This window comes from Bos indicus, chromosome 10 (assembly GCF_029378745.1).
Source record: "Bos indicus isolate NIAB-ARS_2022 breed Sahiwal x Tharparkar chromosome 10, NIAB-ARS_B.indTharparkar_mat_pri_1.0, whole genome shotgun sequence".
NCBI classification, from domain to species: Eukaryota; Metazoa; Chordata; class Mammalia; order Artiodactyla; family Bovidae; genus Bos; species Bos indicus.
Window position 1 is genome coordinate 51358316 of NC_091769.1, and position 12599 is coordinate 51370914.

At 37.1% G+C, this 12599-nt stretch overlaps 1 protein-coding gene across 3 annotated transcripts in view; it reads left to right on the forward strand.

The window, feature by feature from the left end:
* ADAM10 (ADAM metallopeptidase domain 10) overlaps window positions 1-12599 on the forward strand; it is a 143529-nt gene that overhangs the window by 8505 nt on the left and 122425 nt on the right. The window contains exon 1 of one of the 3 annotated variants that reach the window (XM_070797492.1): window positions 5582-5601. The exons of the other annotated variants lie outside the window; for them this stretch is intronic. The gene's annotated coding sequence lies outside the window, so the exon portion shown is untranslated. Of the gene's footprint in view, window positions 1-5581; window positions 5602-12599 lie in introns of those variants that run through there. 3 annotated transcript variants of the gene reach the window in all.

Genomic DNA, 12599 nt, shown 5'->3' on the forward strand with positions numbered 1-12599 from the left:
TTTTGGAGCCCAAAAGAATAAAGTCTGACACTGTTTCCCCATCTATTTCCCATGAAGTGATGGGACCAGATGCCATGATCTTCGTTTTCTGAATGTTGAGCTTTAAGCCAACTTTTTCACTCTCCACTTTCACTTTCATCAAGAGGCTTAATGAGTTCCTCTTCACTTTCTGCCATAAGGGTGGTGTCATCTGCATATCTGAGGTTATTGATCTTTCTCCCGGCAATCTTGATTCCAGCTTGTGTTTCTTCCAGTCCAGTGTTTCTCATGATGTACTCTGCATATAAGTTAAATAAGCAGGGTGACAATATACAGCCTTGACGAACTCCTTTTCCTATTTGGAACCAGTCTGTTGTTCCATGTCCAGTTCTACCTGTTGCTTCCTGACCTGCATACAGATTTCTCAAGAGGCAATAAGGTGGTCTGGTATTCCCATCTCTTTGAGAATTTTCCACAGTTTATTGGGATCCACACAGTCAAAGGCTTTGGCATAGTCAATAAAGCAGAAATAGATGTTTTTCTGGAACTCTTTTGCTTTTTCCATGATCCAGCGGATGTTGGCAATCACTTAAGCATCCCATATTCTTATCCTATTGAAGCCTTCCTCTTGGAGTGCTCTATGCACTGCAGTTAGAAAAAAAATTTTTCCCAGTATTGCCCATTCTTCCTTCAGCTTTGAGTTTATATTTGATTGTTAATTTATAAGAGTGATTAAATGACTGATACCCCATAAAGATTATCTAAAAACCAAACCAATTTCTTGTTAACCTAGAAAAGCCATGGATTAGCTGGGTTTAGTTTCTGTGGTGAAAGATACTTTGACCAGCAGTTTACTCTGCAAATCTCTCTTCAGAATTAGTTCTACTCAGCTTTAACTTTTCACAATTTATTTTCTTCAGAATTTTAACTCATAGTAAGTCCTCAAAAACCTTTATGTCTTTTTCATAACTCCATCCTTCCCTACCATTATTGTCATTGGTAACATCTTTGGCTTAATTGTTTTATTTACACATCAGATTTCCTGGAAGGAGGCAGAGGCAGATGGTTTGGGGTATAATATGGGGGAAGAGCGAGGTAATGAGAGTAGGTTTAGGATAACGTGTGAAGTGTGGGGTAGATGTGTATCAACTTAGGGTGGTAGCTGAAGCCATTTTGTGTGTGTGTGGTGGGCTGAAAGTCATTGTGTGTGTGTGTGTGTGTGTGTGTGTGGTGGGCCAAAAGTCATAGTCTCTTGTCTGTACTTATGTTTGCATTTACTTAATATGGTGTAAAGGTGTTTCAAATCACCATAGAAATCTAAATTATGTACACGTTTCCATTTTTGAAATTTTAAGTTGTATTTCATAAGTGGTTGAAATTTAATACATTTGTTAGGTTTTAGCTATTGATATTTTATATTTTGTGGTTGATTTACTTTAAAATTTATAGTTTATGATTTCACTTTGAGCCATCTAGCTTTACTATTTTTAATTCTTAGAGACTAGCCTATCTGAAAAAGTGGGTATATTGTAATATGCTTACAATTCAGACATACTCTCCTGTCTTGAGCTTTCACTTGTAACTCTTAGGTGTGGATATTTGTAGAAAATGATTTGAGTGGTTTCTAATGAAGATTAAACAGGTACTGTGGCTTAAGTTTGAAGTCACATTGTAGAAGTAATTTTTCTAAGACTGTAGTAAAGAAACTTAAGTATATTTCTGAAATACAGGACCTTATAGTTCTTGAAGTCTACCTTTGTCATACAAGAGAACAGCTTGTTAATGGTATTTAGTGCTTCAAGATGAGAGTGACTGTATATCAAGTGTTAAGAAGCATTGGTCAACATAGTGTGATGCCTAAGACACAGCTGATGACTCAAGTTCCTTAGGAAGGAAGTACACTTGATAGTTGGGGAAAAGTGCTCTTGGTGCCTAATTTTAAAATTACACAAATGAAAAGTCTATAGAAAACAACTTGATTACAAGTAATTTTTCTGATGAATGGAAGTGTGCCAGCCTTAGCTTATTCTTACACATCCTCTCATTTATTGTAATTGAGTTTTTCTGTAAATAAATAAAGGGAGATGTGTAATGTCAAAAGATTTTTGCAGATTTTCTTCCTCCATTCTTAGCATTGTCAACTTTGTTTGATAAAGGTAGGAAAAAAATTAAAGTCTGTTTCCTTATATAATATTGCTATCCCACACAAAGATGATACCCACCATCAGTAAGATATACTCTGATTATTTTTTCCTTCTGACATTATTGAAATTTTCATTCTGTTTTTTTTTTCCCCTCTGTTATCATATTTAATTTGATTAGAACAGAAGATTGTAGGTTTTGGACTCAGGAGTTGGGAAGGAAGCTTTTGTTTGCAACCATTCCTGCCTACCTGTGGAATAAGGAAAATAATCATAGTGGTTAGCATTTATGGCATACTTATTTTATTCCAGGTATGATTTTAGGGAATTTTTTGTATTAACTCAGTCTTCACAACACTGACATAAGATTCTGTTGTTCTTATTTCATAAAAGAGGGAACAGGATCAGGGAGGGTAATTTATCCAAGGTCACAAAGCCCTATAGCTACTAATTGTGGAAGCCAGGACTTGAATATAGTCAGTCTGGCTCCAGAATTCATACTCTTAAAAACTTTACTGCCTCTAAAAAACACATGCTTTAAAAAGTATAATGAGGTTGTCAGATTTTGCCTTTGTACGAAGATTGGATTATTTTACCATCGGCGTGTAACTTAGGCTCTTTATGTTTAGTATTTGAGTCATTTGACTTTTGGTCAGTCAAGTTCTTTAAAAGTTTTTTTTTTTTTTTTTTTTTTTGCCATTAGAAAATATTTACAATTAAGATGAGAGAAGCACCTCAGAGAACATTTTATGCACAGTACCATTTCAGTTTGTCACAGATAAATTTATATATGTATTCCTGTTTTAAGAGGTTGAGGACAGATATTAAATCTCTGGATGATGAGATATAGGTTATATCTTTTTTTGTTTTTAACTTTTTTGGACATGTACACCCTACTATATTTCTTTTTATTTATTTAGTTTTGGTTGCTCTGGGTCCTTGTTGCTGTATGTGGGCTTTCTCTAGTTACGGGAGCAGGGGACTACTCTCTGGTTGGGTTGGCACTGGCTTATTGCGGCAGCTTCTCTGTTGCAAAGCACATGCTCAAGGTGCCTGGGCTTCAGGAGTTGTAGCATGCAGGCTCAGGAGTTGCGCCTTGCTGGCTCTTGGGTACCCGGGCGTCCCTAGTTGTGGGACAGGGGCTCATTAGCCTTGGCTCGTGGGCCCTAGAATGCAGTTGTGATGCATGGACTAGTTGCTCTGAGACATGTGAAATCTCCCTGGACCAGTGATTGAACCTGTGTGCCCTGCATTGGCAGGCAGACTCTTACCTACTGCACCACCAGGGAAGTCCCCATCTTTTACAGAAGTAACTATTATAAAACTTTTCTGATACAGAGAAAAACATTTTTTAAAGTCGAATTACCTTTAGTAAATACCAGAATCCTGGTGACTTTGAGAACACTTATAGGAAATAAAATACTGTTTTCTGTAAAAAGGAAGTGAGGTCCTTGAGCTTTCCAGTGTGGTAAGGAGACCAAGTTACATTTTTTCTACTTTGATCCTGCTGGTCATTTTTTCTGCCATTCGTGTATGTAGGTAGTTTTTTGGTGTTGCTTTTTACTTTTTACCCAGTTTTTCTTAAAACTTAGTTATATGTTTTGTTTGTCTTATAGGTCCAGTCCCATTATTCTTCCACCAGTTTTACACAGAGGCATTTGCTTGATATACTGCTAATTTCCCCCTAACTTTTAGTCTTAAAAACATGTATGTTTTCTGAAGGATTGGAAGTATTTATAGGCCAGCTAACATTAAGATTACTAATGATTATCTTTTGCCACATTGCTATACCACTCTTAATATATACATTCTTTTTTTGTTGTTGTTCTGAACCCCTAAAATAAGTTGGTGCCCTTAAATACTTCAGTATGCATCTAATAAGGTTGAGGACATTACCTTTAAATAACTGAGAAAATTGTTTTCTATTTTTTAAGTGTTCAAATTTTACATGGAGGTTGTAGGTACTAGGTACCAAGGAAATGTAGTATATGCTTTGTGAAGGCCAGATTTCTGGCAACCACAGCTAAGGACTACAAAGTAAAACAGTGTTAGTCTGCTTTTCTATTTAGTGAAAAAAAAAAAAAAAAAAAAGGTTAACAGTAGAGATAGAAGACAGAATAACTGCACTTCAGGATGGGGCTATTATGTAGAAACAATGGTACAATAACATAATAGCCTAGAGGTTATCACATTGTTATGACCTCTTAGGCTGAAGATGTTAGTAAGGAGGAACCTGGCTCAATAACATGTTAGAGGCAGAAAAGAAAAATCAGTACTGATTCAAAAGGAAAGGTATTTGGCACCTAGGTAAACTTCAGTTGTTTAGGAATCTTCCTCAGTGGAACCTTTCATTTTCATTTGATGTTAGATTACAAACATCTTACTGTACTCTAGGTTTGATGTCTGGTAACAGATTTGTTTCTCCATTGTTAAGGACTTGACATGATGAGAACATCTTCAGTGAGTATTCCATTTATCTGAAGGGAGAACAGGAGTTAAAGATTGCCATCTGTTGAGTCCTTCCTTTTACCTTTAGTCATTCACGTTGCCCCGCTTGGGTAATATTTCAGAGTGATAAAAGAACGTCTAGTTCCGTATTCATGGACAACTGAACATTAGTATTTTTTTTCATTGTTCATCGTTGTTTTTTTTTTTTTTTACTCCTAGACTTTGTAGGCTATGATTCCTTTTGTACAGATCTATTTCATGTGAATAAAGGATTTAAATTAGAGGAAGAATAATAGTCTTTTATGGGCCACAAATCACATATTAATTTAAATGGCAGTAGACCTTTGGAAGAAGTAGTTTCTGTGTTGGTACTTACTGGTTGTGGTTAAATAACCCCTGCAGGAGGGAAATGGCAACCCGGTCCAGTATTGTCTGAAAAATCCCATGGACAGAGAAGCTTGGTGGGCTACAATCCATGGGGTCACAGAGAGTCAGACATGACTGAGCAACTAAGCACAGCAGCACACAGCATGATGGTGACCCCATATTTGTGTCTCTAGCCCAGGACTCTCCCTTGAATTCTGGACTCCATTATCCCAGCTATATCTCCAGTTAGATGTCTGGTGGGCATCTGGAGTTAAACATGTCTGAAATCAGACCTCTGATTCCTCTTACCCAGTCTTTTTTCCTGTAGAATTTCCCATCTCAGTAGATGGGAGCGCTGTTCTTCAGTTGCTCAAGCCAAAAACTGAGTTATCCTTGATGCATTGTTTTCTGTTATACCCTGCTTGCAAATCCTGTCAGTTCCTCCTTTAAAGAATATGCAGATTTTGACAACTTCTCATTAGCTCCACTGCTGCTGCCCTGATTGATACAAATAAACATCCATTTCACTTTAATTACTGTAAAACCTGCTAACTCTTCTTCCTGTTCTCTTGTTCTCTCAGCATAGCAGTCATTGTGATCCTGTTCAGAAGCTGCTTTGGCCAAAATCATCCATTGGTACTTTGTATACTTTAAAATGGTTAAAATGGTGAGTTTTATGTTATGTGAATTGTACCTCAACAAAAAAATAGCAAGATAAATAAAAAATAAAAAACTCCATTCAGTGGCTTACTATTTTAAGTAAAAGCCAGTGTCCTTATAGTGGCTCTTAAGGCCCCACATCGTGTACATGTATGCTTATCCTGCCCGCACCCCACCTCCCCAAGTGCTTCCCCATTGTTTATTTTTGCTCCTACCACACAGAGCTCTTAAAAAAAATGCCAAGCTTGCTCCTGTCTCAGGGATTTTGTATTTGCCAGTCCTTTTACATGGACCAGTTTTCCCCCTAGATTGCTATAGTGTCAACCCTGTTTCTTTTGTATTTTTTTAAAAACTTATTTATTTTTAATTGAAGGATAATTGCTTTACAACATTGTATTGGTTTCTGCCATATGTCAGCACAAATCAGCTGGAGGTATACATATGTCCCCTTTTTATTTTTTAAGTGAAAAAAAGTTACATGGTGGTGAAATACACATAAAATTTACCAGCTTAACCATTTTTAACTGTTCAGTAGTGTTTAAGTACATTCACATTGTTATGCTTTGCTCTCTTTCTGTTGTGTTTGCTTAGATATTATGAAGTCTTTTGATTATCTCATATTAAAAAAAAACCCTTACTTGGCATTCTCTATCCACTCACCCTGTGGTAACAGTCTTAGAGCCATCTGATGTTACTTACTTGTTCACAGGGAACTCTCTTGATATCCCGTGACAAACCATAATGGAAAATAACATGAAAAGATATATATATAACTGAGCCATTTTGCTGTACAGAACAAATTAACACAACATTGTAAATCAAATATACTTCAATAAAATGAGAAAAATTTATAAACCAAAAAAATTAAATTATTACTTGTTATACTGTCTGCTGTCCTTCTCTAGAATAAAGATTCATAAGGTCGATAACTTTGTTTTGTTCACTTCTGTATTCCCAGCATCTAAAAACAATGCCCTTAGAGTATATAGTGCAGATAGTAAGTGCCCTATACATGTGTTGAGTGAATAAATGAATGTTTACTGAACCAAATAATTTCATTTTTTTAATGAACTACATGAGAATTCCAAGTTTTCTAAGAGTATGTCTGGAAAAAAAAAAACCAAACCTTCCAAAGCTTATAATTAATCTTTTTATTTTAATTGACTTTAAAATGGAATGAAAATACCATTTTTGTTATTGTATTGGTTTTGCTCATTATTTTTATATCCCCAGTTAATTAAAGAAATTAGTAGGTTGAATGGGTTATATTTTCCTTCTAAAAACCAAATTGCTTTTTCTCAACTACTCTGTGTTTCTGTTAATATTTAAAAATATTTATTAAAACACTTGGCACTTGTCATTCACTGCAAAAATTATCCTAAAAGGGGAAATGTAGAATCTCTTCATGGTTATCTGATTTTACTCAATAAAACTTGTAAACTTTGTTATGTTACTAAGATGAAACTTTAAAAAAACCCTTTTCATTTTAGGGTAAGTTTAGGAGTCACAGAATGTTAGAGCAAGACGAAAGTTTTGTAGTCTTGGGTTGCTTACTTAACCTCTTTGTGCCTCATTTTAAGATTAATTATACTTACCCTACAAAGTTGTTATTAAGGTGAAATGAGGTAATACATGTTAATTAATTTAGCCATTATTTATTGAATTCTTACCTATTACGTACTGTACATTATTCTAAATCTCGTTATATATATTAGATAATTGAATCCATATAACAACACTATTAGCTACAGGTATTATTACTATTTCATCTATTTTACAGGCAAGGGAAATGAGGCACAGAGTTAGGTAACTTGTCCAAGATCACTCAACTAATAAGTGGCATAGTTGGGATTTTAACTCATGGTATTTAGTTATAAATAAAGATAATGTTTGCTGAACTGTTGAAATATGAAGTAAGATGTTGACCGTGTACGTCTGTGGTTATTGATAAACTTAGTTGCAAAAAGGAATACTGTGTGAAAGTTTGTAAAGTCATGCAAAATAGAGGTGAAAGCTGCATGGATAGTTGCAGAGACAAATATCTGAAATGTACTCATAGCGTCAATAGAAGATTTGAAAAAAAAACTCTTTGTGACTCCATGGAATTGAACAGGCCAGAATACTGGAGTGGGTAGCCTTTCCCTTCTCCAGGGGATCTTCCCAACCTAGGGATCAAACCCAGGTCTCCCACACTTCAGGTGGATTTTTTACCAGCTGAGCCACAAGGGAAGCCCAAGAATACTGGAGTGGGAAGCCTATCCCTTCTCCAGGGGATCTTCCCGGCAGGAATCGAACCGGGTCTCTTACATTGCAGGCGGATTCTTTACCAACTGAGCTATCGGGAGCCCATGAATAAAGATAATTTTTGCTAAACTGTGCTAAACTTTTGAAACATGGAGTAAGATATGTTGACCACATACTTCTATGGTTATTGATAAACTTAGTTGCAAAAAGGAATGCTGTGTGACAGTTTATAAAGTCATGCAAAATACTGATGAAAGCTGCATGGATGATTGCAGAAACAAATACATGAAATGCACCCATAGCGTTGATAGAAGATTTGAAAAAACACTTAACTAATAAATAGATTTATAATAATTTTATTTTTTAACCGATAGCACTTTGCAAATACTCAACCTGTTAGAAATTCTGATACTTCTTGGTTGAGTATCATAGGGTCACATTTTCTGTTGGTTGATTTATGGCGCTCTCAGCAGCAAAATACCGGCTGCTCTTTTGATAAATACAAGTGAAAGTGGAAATTTCTGTGAAACATTGAGTGTATCCATTAATTCTTACAGCAAACATTTACTGAGCGCCTATTTTCTTCCTTACTCTGATCTAGATAATGAGCGTACATCATTGAACAGATTAGAGTTCTTGTTCTCATGGAACTTCTGGTGGTAGAGGGATATGTCAGTACAAAATAATATCAGGAAAGATAGAACAGGATATTAGAATGAGTATGATTGGGACTTATGCTTTTAGATAGGGTAATCAGAGAAAGCTTCTGAAGAAATTGTGTGGATACCTGAATGAAGTGTGGTAGCCAAGATACTGGCTGTGGGGGAAGATATTCCAGGCAGAGGGACGATCAGGAGACGAATGTGACTATAGCTCACAGGGAAAGGGGAGAGTGGTAGAAGATAAGTCTGATACGGAAGTGGAGTAGGGGAATACTGCTCCTTATGAGATCATGGTCAACCTTGTGAGCCATGGTTAGGACTTTTTAAATTTTTAAATTATAAATTGAGATGAAGGCCATTTCAAGCGTGAGGCCTGGAAGATTTTGAGCAGAAGTGTGATATGATGCAACTTTACTTGAACATTGTTACTCTGACTGCTGTGTGAAAGATAGACTGTAGTGGGGCAGGAGTGGAAGCTAAGGGGCCAGGTATTTGTTATGATTTCTGTCTAGAACCTTTTGAACCTCGCCACATTTTCAGCCTTACGAGTTCCACCTCCCTAATTTAGATTCCCCAGCCTTTCATTTGCAACTAGGACACAGACATGTAAACTAGTCTTCTGAACTAGGCTCTTCTGGTCAGAAGCATCACTGGAGACCTGGATTCTGAACTGAGCAGACAGATACGCCTGCAAAGTTTTGCCAGTAATGTGCATCTCTCAGATGATATGACAGATTTTTCCTTAGTTGTTTTAAGGAATACAGACCTGGCATTGGAGTGGCAGGGCAGTATTGGTGTTTTTCACAAGATACTTTTGGAGTAATTATGGTGTGTACTGCTGCTGTTGGGGATACCTGGGTAGTTTTGAGGAAGATAAAAATGGAGAAGGGTTCCAGTATTACTGTCAAGTAGAATATTGCTTCGGGTAATGGAATACTGTATGAGAAGTATGGGAATTGATTAAGATCACAATAGGAAATGTGTTCTCGGTCAGGTTTCCTGTGTAGTATTTGCAGGGAACACAGAATCTTGGATTCTTATTTGTGTCTGATGTCTCTTGATTCATGATTTCTCTTGGTTCACACTTGGTATTAGAGAAGCAATGATTTTTTTTTCTTTTAAATTAATTAATTTTAATTGGAGGCTAATTACAATATTGTGGGTTTTGCCATACATCAACATGAATCAGCCACAGGTTTACATTGTATCCCCCCATCTTGAACCCTTCTCCCACCTCCCTCCCCACCTCATCCCTCTGGGTTGTCCCAGAGCCCGGCTTTGAGTGCCCTGCTTCGTGCATCAGACGTGCACTGGTCATTTATTTTACATATGGTAATATACATGTTTCAATGCTCTTCTCCCAAATCATCCTGCCCTTTCCTTCTCTCACAGAGCTCAAAAGTTTGTTCTTTACATCTTGTGTCTCTTTCGCTGTCTTGCATATAGGGTCATCATTGCTGCTGCTAAGTCGCTCAGTTCAGAATCCAGGTCTCCAGTGATGCTTCTGACCAGAAGAGCCTAGTTCAGAAGACTAGTTTACATGTCTGTGTCCTAGTTGCAAATGAAAGGCTGGGAATCAGACCCCATAGACGGCAGCCCACTAGGCTCCTCTGTCCCTGGGAGGGTCATCATTATGTCTTTCTAAATTCCATATGTATGTGTTAATATACTGTATGGTGTTTCTCTTTCTGACTTACTTAACTCTGTATAATAGGCTCCAGTTTCATCCACCTCATTGGAACTGAACTCAAATGTGTTCTTTTTTATAGCTGAGTAATATTCCATTGTGTATATGTAGCATAGCTTCCTTATCCATTCATCTGCCAATGGACATCTAGGTTGCTTCCATGTCCTAGCTATTGTGAACAGTGCTGTGATGAACAGTGGGGTACATGTGTCTCTTTCAATTCTGGTTTCCTTGGTGTGTATGCCCAGCAGTGGGATTATTGGGTCTCTCAGCTGAAAGAACCTGCCTGCAATGTGGGAGACCTTGGTTTGATCCCTGGGTTGGGAAGTTCCCCTGGAGAAGGGAAAGACTACCCACTCCAGTATTCTTGACTGGAGAATTCCATGGACTGTATAGTCCATGGGGTCACAAAGAATCAGACATAACTGAGTGACTTTCACTTCCACTTTTCACTTTTTTATGGCAGTTCTATTTCCAGTTTTTTAACTGTTCTCCATAGTGTTCTCCACACTGTTCTCCATAGTGGCTGTATTAGTTTGCATCCCCATGAACAGTGTAAGAGGGTTCCCTTTTCTCCACATCCTCTCCAGTATTTATTGTTTGTAGACTTTTTGATAGCAGCCATTCTGACTGGTGTGAGATGGTACCTCATTGTGATTTTGATTTGCATTTCTCTGATAATGAGTGATGTTGAGCATCTTTTCATGTGTTTATTAACCATCTGTATGTCTTCTTTGGAGAAATGTCTGTCTGGTTCTTTGGCCCACTTTTTGATTGGGTCATTTATTTTTCTGGTATTGATCTGCATGAGCTGCTTGTGTATTTTGGAGATTAATTCTTGTCAGTTGTTTCATTTGCTCTTATTTCCTCCCATTATGAAGGCTGCCTTTTCACCTTGCTTATAGTTTCCTTTGTTGTGCAAAAGCTTTTAAGTTTAATTAGGTCCCATTTGTTTATTTTTATTTCCGTTACTCTGGGAGGTGGGTCACAGAGGATCTTGCTGTGATTTATGTCAGAGAGTGTTCTGCCTGTGTTTTCCTCTAAGAGTTTTATAGTTTCTGGTCTTGAATTTAGTTCTTCAGCCCATTTTGAGTTTAGTTTTGTGTGTGGTATTAGAAAGTGTTCTAGTTTCATTCTTTTACAGGTGGTTGACCAGTTTTCCCAGGATCACTTGTTAAAGAGATTGTCTTTTTTCCATTATATATTTTTGCCTCCTTTTGTCAAAAATAAGATGTCCATAGGTGTGTGGATTTATCTCTGCTCTTTCTGTTTTGTTCCATTGACCTATATTTCTGTCTTTTGCCAGTACCATACTGTCTTGATGACTGTAGCTTTGTAGTATAGTCTGAAGTCAGGCAGGTTGATTCCTCCAGTTCCATTCTTCTTTCTCAAGATGGAAGCAGTGATTTTAAAAAATATATTTATTTATTTATTTGGCTGCGTTGAGTCTTAGTTGCAGCCAGCAGGATCTTTTATCTTCATTGCAGGATCTCTGGTTACAGCATGTGGCATCTGGTTCCCTGACCAGGGATTGAACCCGGGCTCCCTGCATTGGGAGCACTGAGTGTTAGCCACTGGACCACCAGGGAAGTCCTTAGAAGCAATGATTTTTAGTATTAGGGCATTTATATTTATAGGTTCCTGGAACCTGGGAGAGTCTAGCATGTAACAAGGATAAGGAATAGAGTAGCTGATTAGGAATTGTAGTAGACAAGTAGGCAGCTTGGAACTAGGGAATCAGGAAAATCTGTAACAAAGGGAAGATGAGATACGATGATGAGTAGGTCAGAAGCCCGGGTCTGTTCAGATACAGTTGAGGAGATGGGTGATTATTTAAGTGCATCAGTAAGATTTAGTGATAGAGTTGCATTCTGTTCCTACTTCTTGAATTTTTTGACTGGTTGTTAAAGTATAAGAACAAATCTCAGTTGAGTAGGTTGAGACTCTGCATGTGGGAACAGGCAATTTTGTGGTGTCTGACTGAGCTAAGTAGTGCAAGGGTAGGAGATTGGCATGGGCTCCTGTGGAGTAAATTGTGCCAATTTCAATCACTAGCTGTGGAAATCAAGGGTATACATACATATATATATATATATATATTTTTTTTTTTTTGTATATAAAAAGCACATTCTTTTCTGATATTTCATTACTCATTTTTGTGCATCTTAGAGGTAGGTATCAGTTTAGGTTTTTAAAGTTCCCTGCCATGTACTGTTATTTTGGTAATTTTTTTTCTTTTCAGTTTTTTGTAGTCCCATCAGAAATGTGAATGGTAACTTACCTTGTTTATGATGAGAGTAATACAATTATTGTAGAATGTTATGAAGTCATTGAAACCAAACTGACATTAGATTTGTTACATAGCTCTCAGACCTCTGTTTTCTTTAAAATGGGCTAGTAGGTCCGTGTGTA